Source organism: Lolium perenne, chromosome 2 (assembly GCF_019359855.2).
Source record: "Lolium perenne isolate Kyuss_39 chromosome 2, Kyuss_2.0, whole genome shotgun sequence".
Lineage (NCBI taxonomy): Eukaryota > Viridiplantae > Streptophyta > Magnoliopsida > Poales > Poaceae > Lolium > Lolium perenne.
This window is the reverse complement of record NC_067245.2, coordinates 202724791-202738128: the sequence shown is the minus strand read 5'-3', so window position 1 is coordinate 202738128 and position 13338 is coordinate 202724791. Positions and strand designations below refer to the sequence as shown.

Sequence of the window (13338 nt, the reverse complement as noted above, 5' to 3'; positions counted from 1 at the left end):
AGGCGTCTCTTCCCGACCGTAAGGGTTACGCGGATAAATATGCATTAGTGGTCTCGCATATTATGAAGCGTAACTCTTACGGCATTTATCGGGACAGTCGGCGGATGCGTAGTTGGGTACGTTCTCCCTGCTCTACCCCGATCCGAGTCAGGATTTCGGCAGCGCCTCCCCGTTGTTCTCCGGATGCACACCCCTCTCGGCTTTTTGGCGAGACGTGTATCGGGAGAGCAGCGGGGAGGTGCTGCCGAAATCCTGACTCGGATCGTGCAGAGCAGGGAGAACGTACTCAATCTACGGATCCGGCGGCTGCTAGGAGCCCACCTAGTAGAGATTCAGGTTGATGCATGCGTAAAAAAGGAAAAATTAAAATGCGGATCATGTTTGATAAAAATTCTAAGTTTGTCTGTTTTGGTGCTGGTTAGAGGATGGATAATCGTGACTGGATGTACGATGGCAGAATTGGTCCGTGGAAATATACTGAGGAATGGGGAGAAAAGACCAAGCAGTTCGTGGACAGAGCGTTTGACATCCCTAGCAGACCCAGGACAGTTTTTTGCCCTTGTAGTAAGTGCAACAACCAAAAAACACAGGACAAGGAAACTATGAGTCTTCACCTGATCAAGTCTGGGTTCAAACCGTCCTACAAGATTTGGACTTTTCATGGAGAAAAGGCGAAGAAACGTGCTAGGAAGGAGGTGCGGCAGATTCAGCCTACGAGAGAATATGATACTGGGTTTGATAGGTGCCTAGAGAACTTGGCTAATGGTAATGTGCCTGAAAGCCCTCATGTAGAGGCGGAGACATCTAGGGATGCGGAGACAAGTGAGGAGCCGGAGGAAAACACAAAGAAGTATTACGAGGCTTTGTTTGCTTCGCAGAAACCCCTACACGTAAATACAGATGTCACCCAACTAGATGCCATCGCTCGCCTTTTGGCCTTTAAGTGCCACAGGAATCTGTGCAGAGATGGGTTCGATGAACTTCTGGTCCTCGTTGGCAGCATTCTGCCGAAAGGGCACCTCTTGCCGCAAAACTTCTACTATTCGAAAAAATTGCTCAGTGACCTCAAGATGTCATCTCAGCAGATACACGCTTGTCCAAAGGGATGCATGCTATTCAGAGAGGAGCATGCTAACACAAACTATTGCATCCATTGCAATAGCTCTAGGTACTTTGAGGTTGACACCAATGGTGATGGTCAGAAGAGGCAGACCACGGTTGCCAAGAATATCCTCCGCTATCTTCCAGTTCTACCGAGGATCCAGCGGCTCTTCATGACCGAGGATACTGCCCAGCAGATGAGGTGGGCTGTAGAAGGGATCAGACCAGACAGGTGGCAAGATGATACATCCGTCGGATGGTACCGCATGGAAGAACTTTGTCAAGAAATATCCCTGAAAGCCGGTGACCCGAGGAGCGTAGCAATTGCGATATCAACCGATGGGTTCAATCCATATGGTATGTCGGCTGCGGTATACGATTGTTGGCCGGTGTTTGTTATTCCCCTGAACCTACCCCCTGGCGTCTGCACGAGATCAGAGTACATGTTTGTGTCGATGATAATCCCTGGACCGAAATACCCGGGTAAGAACATGAACGTGTATCTGGAACCACTGATTGATGACTTGCTTCTTGGCTGGGAAGATCGCGGGATCCGAACTTATGACGCGGCAAAGAAGGAACACTTCGATATGTATGCAGTACCACACGTCTCTGCATGACTTGCCGCACGTGCTTTGTTCTGCGGGTGGTGTACACATGGGAAGTGGCCTTGTCCGAGTGTGCAAGCCGTGACTTTCTTCTGGCTAAACAAGGGTGGCAAGTATTCCTGCTTTGATGAAGCTCGGCAGTTCCTTGAGCAGAATCATGAATACAGGAGTGATGTAAAGAGCTTCAAAAAAGGCCGTGTTGTCCATGCACCGAAGCCAATTCCGAAGACCGGACAGGAAACCAAGGCCGAGTTAGACGCTCTCCACCCTAACCACGATGGGAATCGTTGCTTGGGAGATGGGGAGACACACCAAGGGACCCACACGCCGAGCTTCAGGAAGCGTCCTTACTTTGAGTTTCTCGAGCTCCCGCATAACATTGATGTAATGCACACCGAGAAGAATATCAGTGAAGCCATTTGGAGCACCATAGTGGACACTGAGAAGACGAAGGATAACATAAAGGCTCGAATTGACCAAGAAAAGTTGTGCGATAGGCCAGAGTTGAACATGAAGCCACCTCAAGGTGCCAAAAAAACTTGGACTAAGCCACACGCTCCGTTCCGCCTCACAAAGGCCCAAAAAAGGGAGGTCTTCCAATGGATGAAGGACTCCTTGTTTTTCCCTGATGGGTTCGCAGCCAACTGGATGAGGGGTCTTAACATTGAAACGTTGCGAGTACAAGGACTGAAGAGTCATGACTACCACGTAAGGATTGAGCGGATAATGCCGGTGATGATTCGAGGCTATGTCCCCGAGAAGACATGGCGAGTGCTAGCGAGGTTGAGTTATTTCTTCCGCCAGATTTGTGCTAGGGAGTTAGACACTAAAGTGATTGAGAAGCTGGATGAACAGGCACCCATGTTGCTTTGCGATCTAGAGAAGATCTTTCCTCCAGCGTTCTTTAATCCGATGCAACATATGATCCTCCACCTCGCGAAGGAATGCTTAAAGGGGGGGCCGAATTGGGGCCGTTGGCGCTTTGGTCCCGAGAGAGAAACACAAAAGCTTCGTCGGATGACGGCAATAAATGCAAGATCGAAGCATCCATAGCCGAGGCAGTCCTGAACGTGGAGGTGGCAAACTTCACCACTAAGCACTATGATCCCAACATTCCCACAAAGCACAACCCGGTCCTCCGTTACAATGCCGCCAACAATGAAGATGTACCCAAGCTTAGCATCTTCATAGGGCTTGGCGGCAAGTCAAGTGGCTCGAAGCCGTACACAACAAATTTACATGAGCGGGAGTTGATCCACTCATATGTCTTGAACACCATGGTGGAAGTGAAGCCGTACATCAAGTAAGTGCTAACCATTTAGTTATTCGCAAACATTCATCGTATGTTCGTGGCTAACTCTTCCTCCGTTCATTCTTATAGACAATTCACGGCTAAATATTGGAGGTATACCCACAGGGATCCTACCTCGGAAGAATCCAAGGATATTTTCGATAAGGGCGGCGGTCACGGTTTCAGTAGCTGGTTCTGTGGTTTGGTACTATCCTATCCAAATTTGTTTGTACACTGTCGACATTTCGGCCGACATTTCTTGTTCTAAACTTGTCGTCCTAATCTTGTAGGCAAGAACTGACAAAGACATGAATCCCTTGCTACGAAAAATTGCTAGGGGCTTCAACCATTCCGTCGACTCGTTCAATTCTTATGACGTGAACGGGTATCGCTTCCAGACCCATCAATACACAACAAGCCGTCCAAACAAGAAGACAATAAATAGCGGGGTGGTATGTCAAGGTGATGATGGACTCCATTACTATGGAAGAGTCGAGGGTATATACGAGCTGAATTACGGGTTTGACAAAGGGCTAAATCCCGTCGTATTCAAATGCCATTGGTTCGACCCACGTCGCGTGAGACGGGATCCTGAAATTGGATTGGTCGAAGTTGAAAGAAGCTCTGTTTATAAGGGAGAGGACGTGTACATTTTGGCCACCCAAGCCTTCCAAGTATTCTATCTCCCGTACGCGTGCCGAAACCCGACCAAACGTCTACATGGATGGGATGTTGTGATGACGGTTCCTTCACGCATTAGGCCACCCCCGCCAAACAAGGACGATTACCGCGCGTAGACCCCTCAACAAGGATCGATGATTTTTATCAAGAAGAAGGGCTCCCCGGTCATTTCACTATTGACTTGTCGGCCGTTGTTGATAACATGGTCGTAGACGATGAGCAAGAAGAAGATGCGGTTATGGAGGAAGACAATGAAGAATATGAAGCTGAGGATGTGTGTGCCGTAGAAGACCTAAGTTTGCTCGAGGCGTTCAAAGCGAGGCATTGACCTAGATCCAAATGGACCACCTCCAGGTTTCATCGATGATTATTGGTTCGCTGAGCCTGATGATGATGAAACATGTGGTCCAAATACGATGTCGACATAGGCTACTGATCTATGTAGTTGTAATTACGAGGCTATCCTATATATGTACTGAACTATGTGTTATTTGTAATAAACTATGATCTATGTAGTTGTAATTGTGAGGCTATCCTATGTCTTGAACTATGTGCTATTTGTAATAAACTATGATCTATGTCTTGAACTATGTGCTATTTATTGTTGATTTCACTAATATTCATCTGTTTACATTGCATACTAATAAACCACTCTTTTCATTGTGTTTGCAGGTGATTGAAACATGCCGCCAAGAAAAAGAAAGGGAGGTTTCAAAAAGAAGATCAAGGCCGTGGCTGAGCTTGTGGGACTTTCGAGTGGTTCGTCGTCGCAGACACGTCCTCCTAGCGCTCCTCCTAGCCCTCCACCACGGAGGAAGAATGCCCAGCCACGGCGACTTCGTACCCCTTCTCCTAGTCCTCCCCAGCCGAGGATGATGACGAGGAGCAGTGGGGTGGGGAGGACGAGGAGGACGGTGAGGAGCACGGTGGGCAGGGACGAGGAGGCCGGTGGGTAGGAGGGTGGGGAGGACGGTGGGGAGGACGGTGGGGAGGACGGTGGGGAGGACGGTGGGGAGGACCTCGAGGGAGGATGAGGGGCTGGGGGTATGCCGCAGGAGCTAGACCCGACCCTAGTTTGGTCTCCGCCGGTGGAGGAGGTGTACGTTGCAGCCGAGGAGAGGCTGGAACCACGGGACAAGAAGCCGTATAGGCGCGGGATTACGAAACTCCCCAAGCTAAAAACTTGGGCCTTCCGCGATGTTGTTCTCGTGCCCGCCGGAAAGACGTACATGCTGATCTTGGCATTCCATTATTGAAATTTTTATCATTATACATATTTTTATCACATGCATACTGATTTTGGCATTTCGTTGTGCAGCATGTTCAAGTATGGCGACCCGAGGAGGAAGCCGACACGTGAGTACCCGAACATCCTTGGAGGCATAATTAGGAAGCATTTCCCTGGGATTGTCAATCTCCCTACTGGTGGCCGCGACGTGGCTTGGACTTGGAAGCACTACAGCTACGCGGAAGATCCTAGCGGCAAGTACGGAAACATGCAAGAGCGGGTTGTCCGCCACTTCGGGTACGTGACTTTTGGCTTCTTAGCATTCAAACACTTCTTGGCTACCAATAGTTGCTCTAATTCATCTTATTTTACCTATGTGCATGGTTGCGAAATACTTCACGAGGGCTGAGGGCAAGGAAATTGCGTGCGACGTTATCTTACACGAGTTGTGCAGGGTGAGGGTGAGCGGCATGCACTACGAGGCACGTGTCCGGTAAGGCCCGCGACCGGCACGCCGAGCGCAAAGTTTGGATGAGTAAGGCTGATTGTCGGGATACGCTCATGGCACCATGGCGCACTGCAGTATTAGCATCGATGTGTTATTTATTTCCGCATTTTCATGTAGTTTATGTTCTAATAATGGGTCTATCTTGTGTATGTAGCACCCTCCTCGCACGTCGGGAAGACAGGGCGTGCTTTCTTGCGATGGTCATATGGTGGACATCCCGCGAGTACGCCCGGAAGCACGAGGAGGGCAAGCGAAGCGTTCGAGAGATGGGAGGTGGATCACATGTCCTGGGCAGCAAGAACTTGGCCCTTACCTTGCAGGATGAGGTGAGCAAGTGGTTTCTTCATTCTTTCGTTTTATGTTATTGCTAGCCCCGCAAGTGTCTCCCTCTTCACTTAATTGCATGTACTCTTTTGCAGGAAGTGAAGACAGGCGTGGCACCAAACTTGTTTGGCTTTTTCCAAAAGTCGAAGACCAGGAAGGAGCCGCATCCTGAAACGGGGTCCTTGTGGGTCAACGACCTAGCGGAGGGCCAGTGTGGCGCGTACCGCTCGAAGTTCAAGGACAAGCACGGCGAAGACGCCGACCCAACCACCGAAGAGTTTGACGTTGAGGTTGCGGTGCTTGCGGGACAAGGCAAGAAGGGTGGCCGCCTATGGATTGCTGACGGGTTAGTCGACCCAAGTACCATTCCATCTCTACGCCGCATCCGTCGTGGGCGTACGAGCGAGCAGCCTCGGGTAGAGACCCGCCCACGGGCTTCGGACCTAGCTATCGAGAAGTTACGGGTAAGTTCTTCGTCGATCCTCTACGCTTCATTACATGTTTTCCATTGCAATGTTGCGACATCGCGGCAACACAACGTAGGCGGAGATGGAAGAAAGGGAACGGAGGCACCAAGAGGAGCAGATGCAGATGCGGCGGCAGCTTAGGGAGAACATGCAGATGCGGCACAGATGTTGCGGCAGATGCAACAACAAAGCAGATGTTCCGGCAGATGTTCATGAACCAGACCGTGCTGACTTCACCACCGGGGAGTAGTGGTCCTAGCACGTCGTGTCCTCCTATGTTCCCACATTTTGTAAGTGGTTAACTTAATATCTCCGTCTCAATCTTGTTTGTTGTCTAACCGAACTTTGGATATTGCAGATCCCCACGCCCGATCCGGCTGTGATGGCGCTCCTCCAGCAAGCGCCAAGTCAGAGCCCGCTGACACCTGGCTTGACCGTCAACAATACGGGCATCATCCGGAGCCTGCAGCAGTTTCTAGGTGAGTTCTCCTACACTTCTAATTCTTCCATACCATGTCACTTGTGAATTTTAGCCATTCAACCATGTCAATTTTAGCCAGTATGTTCAATTTTACCTATTCCATGTTAATTTTAGCCATTCCATATCATCCTTAGCCATTATGTTGAATTTTAGCCATTTCATCCAAATTCTAGCGATTATGTTCAATTTTAGCCATTCCATGTCAATTCGAGTTCTTCCATGTCAATTTTAGCCATTCCATGTCAATTCTACTTCTTCCATGTCAATTTTAGCCATTCCATGTCAATTCTACTTCTTCCATGTCAATCCTAGTTCTTACATGTCAATTTTAGCCATTCCATGCCACTTATGCATAGATATCTATGAACTTGTAGGAGGTGGAGAAGGACAAGGAAGTGGAGATGGACAAGGAAGTGGAGAAGGACAAGGAAGAGGCCAAGGTTGATGTTGCTTGTGTATGAACTTGTTGTGCGACTTGGAACATTCTATGTTGGAGACTTTGATGTTGATGTTGCTTGTATGAACTAATTATGCGACTTGGAACTATTGTATGGACTTTGTTGGATATGAACTATGTTGTTGATGATGCAATACTCTATATATTGTGCTATATGTGTATCTGGACTGTTATTTGTATTTGTGAATTGCGTATGCAGGGATTAATGGGGAAGCAGGAAAATTCTGGCAAAATTTGCACAATCTTTGCCGTGCACATGCACACGGCAAAGGCCACAGCACACGGCAAAGGCACTCTTTGCCGTGCACATGCACACGGCAAAGGCTGCCCACGCTGCCCACCTGACGTTGCTGTACCTACCTTTGCCGTGCATGGTGGAAGAGAAGCACACGGCAAAGCCAAATCTTTGCCGTGCGAGTTGGATAGGAAGCACACGGCAAAGAAACTCGCACGGCAAAGAGGCCAAACGCACGGCAAAGGAATCCGCACGGCAACGATGCCACAGCTCACGGCAACGCTGCGTCGCTCGGCAAAGCCTTTGCCGTGCGACTTTCGCGCGACACACGGCAAAGACCCCTTTGCCGGGCGGATCTTTGCCGAGCAGTCTTTGCCGTGCACGGCCGCACGGCAAAGGCTTTGCCGAGCCGGTTTGTCCCTTTGCCGTGCGTTTGGGCTGCACGGCAAAGCCCTGTTTTGCCGTAGTGAAGGGCTTCAGTCTCTTTGACTCGTCGCTTTTGTGCAGTGTATATATGGAACTATCTAGCTATATATTTTTTTACAAATGAATTGACCCTACCATAGCTAGCTCTATCAACCTCATGAACTTCATATGAATATTGGAGGATTGTATTTCTAAGGAATTTTTTCTTTAGAGTTATTTGGTTTTAGGATTATGAACTTAGAGGCTAATTTGCATGCCATTTCATAGAAAAAATCCCCTTAGTTAGGTCTAATAACCCCATGGAAATTTGTTTGAGTGAGAATTATATATAGCTCAAATAGATTATTATCGAAATGAATAGATTGGCTCTGCCTTAAGTAAGAGAAAATTCCATCTATATCATTTAAATCAATTCCCTTTAGAACTATTCTTTCAGGCTCTCTTTGGATTGTATACGAATTTTAGAGACCATTGATTCAAACGAATTTTATACTATTTTTTGGAGGATTCGGTTCCTTAGCAATTTTCCTTCTTCGATGTTCGATTTACATAACTGGAATCCCTAGGATTCTTTACCTAAGGATTTACTTGTACTATTTTTTGGAGGAAAATTTTCGTCAACTCAAATCTCTTGCTTGAGTATATTTATTTTTACTACGGCGTCAACCGCTCCTTGATCAAAATCTTGTATTTTTGCAACACTACAGGATTAAAGATCGAAGACATTCTGCTCTAATTCTGTCATTTTATCTTCCCGTATTTTGTGAACCATCCCGATCAAAGGGGTCATTCTAGGAATTGTATTGGAGTCCAACCGTAGGATTGTTTTCCTATGGACTTTCTTTTGATCAAAAGAGAGTTGTTACCGGCCCATTTCCGATTGATTGGTATCATATGCTCAATTTCATAGAAATTTTAAGACTTAATTATATTAGGTGATATCCGCTGTAGCTTCTTTTTAAGACTCATTCACATGGGGTCAAGGAACTTTCTGTGTTCCATCTGGATGAATAATCATGTAGTTTCCCTTGCAGTTCAAAATCTTCCATTTTTGCGGGTAAGCCTGCCAGATTCTCATGTTTTTTTCATTGAATTTTTTCTTTGCCTCAGTGACAACGATTGCATGCACCTATTCCATGAGGCCCTCCAAACTTGCCTTTGACAAATTCCTTTGTTTTCCCTTGGTGCAACTAAATAACCTCTATTACCTATACATGAGTTTTCCATACATAAATTATTCAGTATGACCTGCAATTACACATGGTCAGTTGAAACATATTTTGAATGGAAGTATTTATCCCTAGTTGATTATTGATCTCAACGAGGAGGCAAGTGTTGTGGCATTTGGTGTTTCGCTCGTACTTGAGTTGTCGGTGAGCTAATTTCTTGGATTTGTTTTTCAAAGTCTTAGAAATGTGGTGGTGTTGTAGATATATAATTGGCAAATAATTATATTTTAAATATAATAAACAGAATAAGTAATCCATAAAATTGATGCGGTGAGATGGTTATGCATAAAAGAGTATGATTCATGATAATTTATAGTTGTGCAATTTGGACAAATATATGTGTGATGTCATATCCCATGCGCGGGAATTTGCTACGAGAGTCACCCTTGAATAGCCAATGCCTCTAACATTCAGCCTATCGCTAGACTATGTTGTCATCCTTGTCGTCGCGTTATTCAATGGTCGATCGGCTTGGTGATTGAGATCATAAGATTAGACCATAGCACGTCTCGTGGTTTCTCATGCTTCTCGTACCATCTTCACTAGTTGTTGGCTCTAACACGTGCCACATCAAGGTCGCGATTTTTCTAAACGGTGTGTATACACGTAGGTAGTTGGACAACACACACCGCAAAACCAATGATTGTATAAATCAAATGTACATAAAAGACTCATTATTTCCAATCTCCTACATTTCCAATGCCGAGGTGAACTACTCACTCTTGAGGGAAAGAGTGCTTACAACAAAGGAGATAACCATAAGGACAATCATCAGATAAATACGTAATTATAAAATAAGGATAAATTATTTGACCAAAATAACAACCTCATGAATAATGGTGAAACTCGGAGCAGACTAATGTGCTCTTCCTTATGCTGGTCTAAATCACCAAAGACGTAGTGTGAATATTGGCCGTGGAGGAAAATTCGGTGCAAAATCGATGTGAAGTGATCTTCCCCTCCAAATATCTTATCTCTTCTTCCCTCAGTCATGGAAGAAAAACAATTTAGTTTGTCCGTTGATGGCCTGCAAGAACACATGATCGTCTGTTAGAGATAGTGCCCTAGAGACAAATAATAAAGGATATTTATTATTATATCTCATAATACGTTTTATGCCATGCTATAACTGTATTAAACGGAAACATTGACACACATGTGGTATGTAAACAAACCAGGGTCCCTAGTGAGCTTCTATGCGAACTAGCTCGTTGGTCATCCAATAATCCAGGTTTTCCGATCATGTACATTTATGTCAATTGACAATGGGTGAATGATATGATGGACATACCCAATATAAGAATTGCAATGCGATCAAATCACAAAGTTAATCATTGCGATAATTATAAAATCATAACAACCTAATCCTTAGACTGTGAGATAATATCTAATCTCTATCGATCACCGGAGGCTGCCTTGACTGCATCAATTGTCACACCATAACAGGGTGATCATAAATGTGTTCTCAGGTATTTCGAAGGGGTAGGCTCAGGTGTATGTATCGAGATTAGGATTTGTTCATCTCTGTGATGGAAAGATACTCTGGGCCCGCTCGGTGAGACACTTAAATGAATTAATATTAAAATATGTATTTTATTTAATTAAAAAGGTGAAACTCACCTTAATGGGCCCTCCTAGAGGGGAGCCCATTAAGATGGCAGGCCACCCCAATGGATAGGATGGGGATGGGGTAGCTAGGGTTTCATGTTTTGGACTAGGCCCACCATGGTTGGCTGATACATCTCAAATATATCTACTTTTTCAAGCACTTTGCTCAATGCTTTGCTCCGGAATCGCACCATACTTGGATGAAAACTGCTGAATCTGATGTTGTTTTTATTTACCATCACGATGAAAGTAAATAAAGCATAGACCATAAATAATTTGTGTTGAATCTCACCCTGATGGATTTTGCAAAGCTATTAATGTCCCAAATGTTGGGAGTTGGGAAGAAATCCCTAGTGATTCTGATGAGGAACTCCGAGCATTTTGGAGAAGCATTGATGTGGATGTTTCTAATGATATCCGTAGGAGTAAACCCTCTCATATTCAACATCCAGGGTTGAGGTACTTTGTTTTGTTCCTAGTTAGGGGATTCCTAGCTACGAAGAATGTAACTTCTTGCACATGTCATGTTGTCTATTTGTTGAGATGTGCTAGGAATGGAACTTATCATGCATTTAACTTGAGAGTAATTCCTGATAGAACTTTGTCTTATGATGTTTATCACAATGAAACTAAACCACCCTATGCAGGTGTTATTGTCACTATGGTCTATGAGCACATTAGAGAAGAACATGGATTTAACAACATTGGAACTGAAATTTTAGAGTCCAACTTGTTGGATTCTACAATGTTGGTTTAAATGGATATTCTTGTTAGAGTGTGGTATAAGGATTTTTATAAGTATAAGTATATGGTTAGGCAAGGTCTCTTTGCTTGAACTATGCTTCCTCGTCTTTAATATTTTGATAGGTTATCAGATAGATGGATCATCGAACAAGAGGATCATGAGTGGGAGTTGGCTCCCGAAGCTCCACAGGATGACGCATGGCCCGAGGAGGCCCCTGAGCCTCCTCGTCAGGAGATGTTGGAGGAAGTACGCGTGCCACCACAGGCAGAGTGGTATGAGCCTTTACCACCTGCACATGATGCATGGATTGCACCCGCGCCAGCTGCACAGGACGCATGCGCCCGCGCCGCCAGCACCAGAACTCTGGGGGTTCGCACCTGCCGCTCCCGACTACTCTACCAGCCTGGGGAAGGATCTTCTTCCCAATGGGAAAATGAAGGTGCTTCTTGACAGTGGGGGAAGTCAGGGCCCTTCTACGATGATCGATCGCACGGTTGGGGTCCAGGCTCCGATTATCCCGGCTACTTGCTTCGCCTCAAACTTGGGGGAGTATGTGTTCTTCTGCCCCTTCTCCATTGTATATTGCCATGATAGTTTTCTTTGTGTGCATTGTAGTTCTTTTTATTTTTGAAATTTGAAAAAACAAAAAGATTACTTTTTTTCTGCATTTAGTTTCGTTTTAACAAAAACCCAAAAAACAAAAAGAGTTTCATTTTAGCAAAACTATGAAAAGGAAGTAAAACAAATCTGCACGATGTTGTTCAACGTTTTATTTTTAATTCTTAGCACGTAACTCCGATTGGGCTGAAATTTTCTCATCACTTATAACTTGTCATCCCCTGCTCTCACAAAAATTGGAAAAAAATTCCTGGGATGTTTAAGTAGGCCTAAAAAGGGTTGCACAACTGCTGAAATTTGTTGGCAGATTTTGTTTTTCATCACTAAAAGTAGCTAGTTGAATTTGCTATTGGTCCAAAATAAATTCTATATTTCTATATGGATCCCAGCTACATGAGACATCTTATTGACATCATATTTTTAAGGTTGCTACTGTAGGAATGATATGCGTCGAATGAACCAAGTTTAAATTTCTTAATTCTATATGTGAGCTTGTTGCGCAGTTCCAGTTGGGAGAGGAAGAACAATGATGATGAAACTGTATGTGAGGATCGATAAAAGAGGTATGACACCTTTGCTATATTCATGTATGGAATTTAACGATATCAAATACTTGTGGATGGTTTCATCAATACTTGGGAGAATAATATTAGATGTCTACTATTTTTGTGTTCTCCTCTCTATTTATGATGCAAGTGAGATATTATTGAGGAATGCTATTTATAAATGATTGAGAGATATTGGTTGTGAGTAAAGTCTACACATCCCATTGATGACCCACAGGTATAGGGGACCGCAACAGTTTTCGAGAGAAGTAAAACCCAAACTTATTGATTCGACACAAGGGGAGACAAAGAATACTTATAAGCCTTAACAACGGAGTTGTCAATTCAGCTGCACTTGGAAAAGCACTAGTAACATGGGTGATGTGAAAGTATCAGTAATATGAGAGCAATAGTAATAGTAACACAACAACAATAGCAGTAACACAGATGCAATGACACCAGAAAATATTCCAGTGCGTAGAGCAATGATGATGACAGGACCGGAGTTCCCAGCTATAAACACTACTGGTAACTCTCCAAACAAATAACATGTGTTGGGTGAACAAATTACAGTTGGGCAATTGATAATTGTGAGGACATGAAAATGCATGCTATGATAAGATAAAGTTTACTGTAGTATTTAATTGGACATTACAGCATGATACACAGACTGCTATCCAACATGCATCTGTGCCTAAATAATCCACCTTCAGGTTAGCATCTGCACCCCTTTCAGTATTAAGTTGCAACCAACAGATTATTGCATTAAGTAAAGTGCATAATGTA

The 13338-nt window shown here is 44.8% G+C and overlaps 2 long non-coding RNA genes across 2 annotated transcripts; both read left to right on the top strand.

The window, feature by feature from the left end:
* The first annotated feature begins 2751 nt into the window (after positions 1 to 2751).
* LOC139835258 (uncharacterized) lies at positions 2752 to 3784 on the top strand. The gene is made up of 3 exons (XR_011751042.1): positions 2752 to 3012; positions 3091 to 3205; positions 3291 to 3784. It is a non-coding gene; the product is annotated as an uncharacterized lncRNA (long non-coding RNA).
* Positions 3785 to 6410: 2626 nt separating this feature from the next.
* On the top strand, positions 6411 to 7290 carry LOC139835257 (uncharacterized). The gene is made up of 3 exons (XR_011751041.1): positions 6411 to 6498; positions 6567 to 6687; positions 7064 to 7290. It is a non-coding gene; the product is annotated as an uncharacterized lncRNA (long non-coding RNA).
* The last annotated feature ends 6048 nt before the right edge of the window (positions 7291 to 13338 follow it).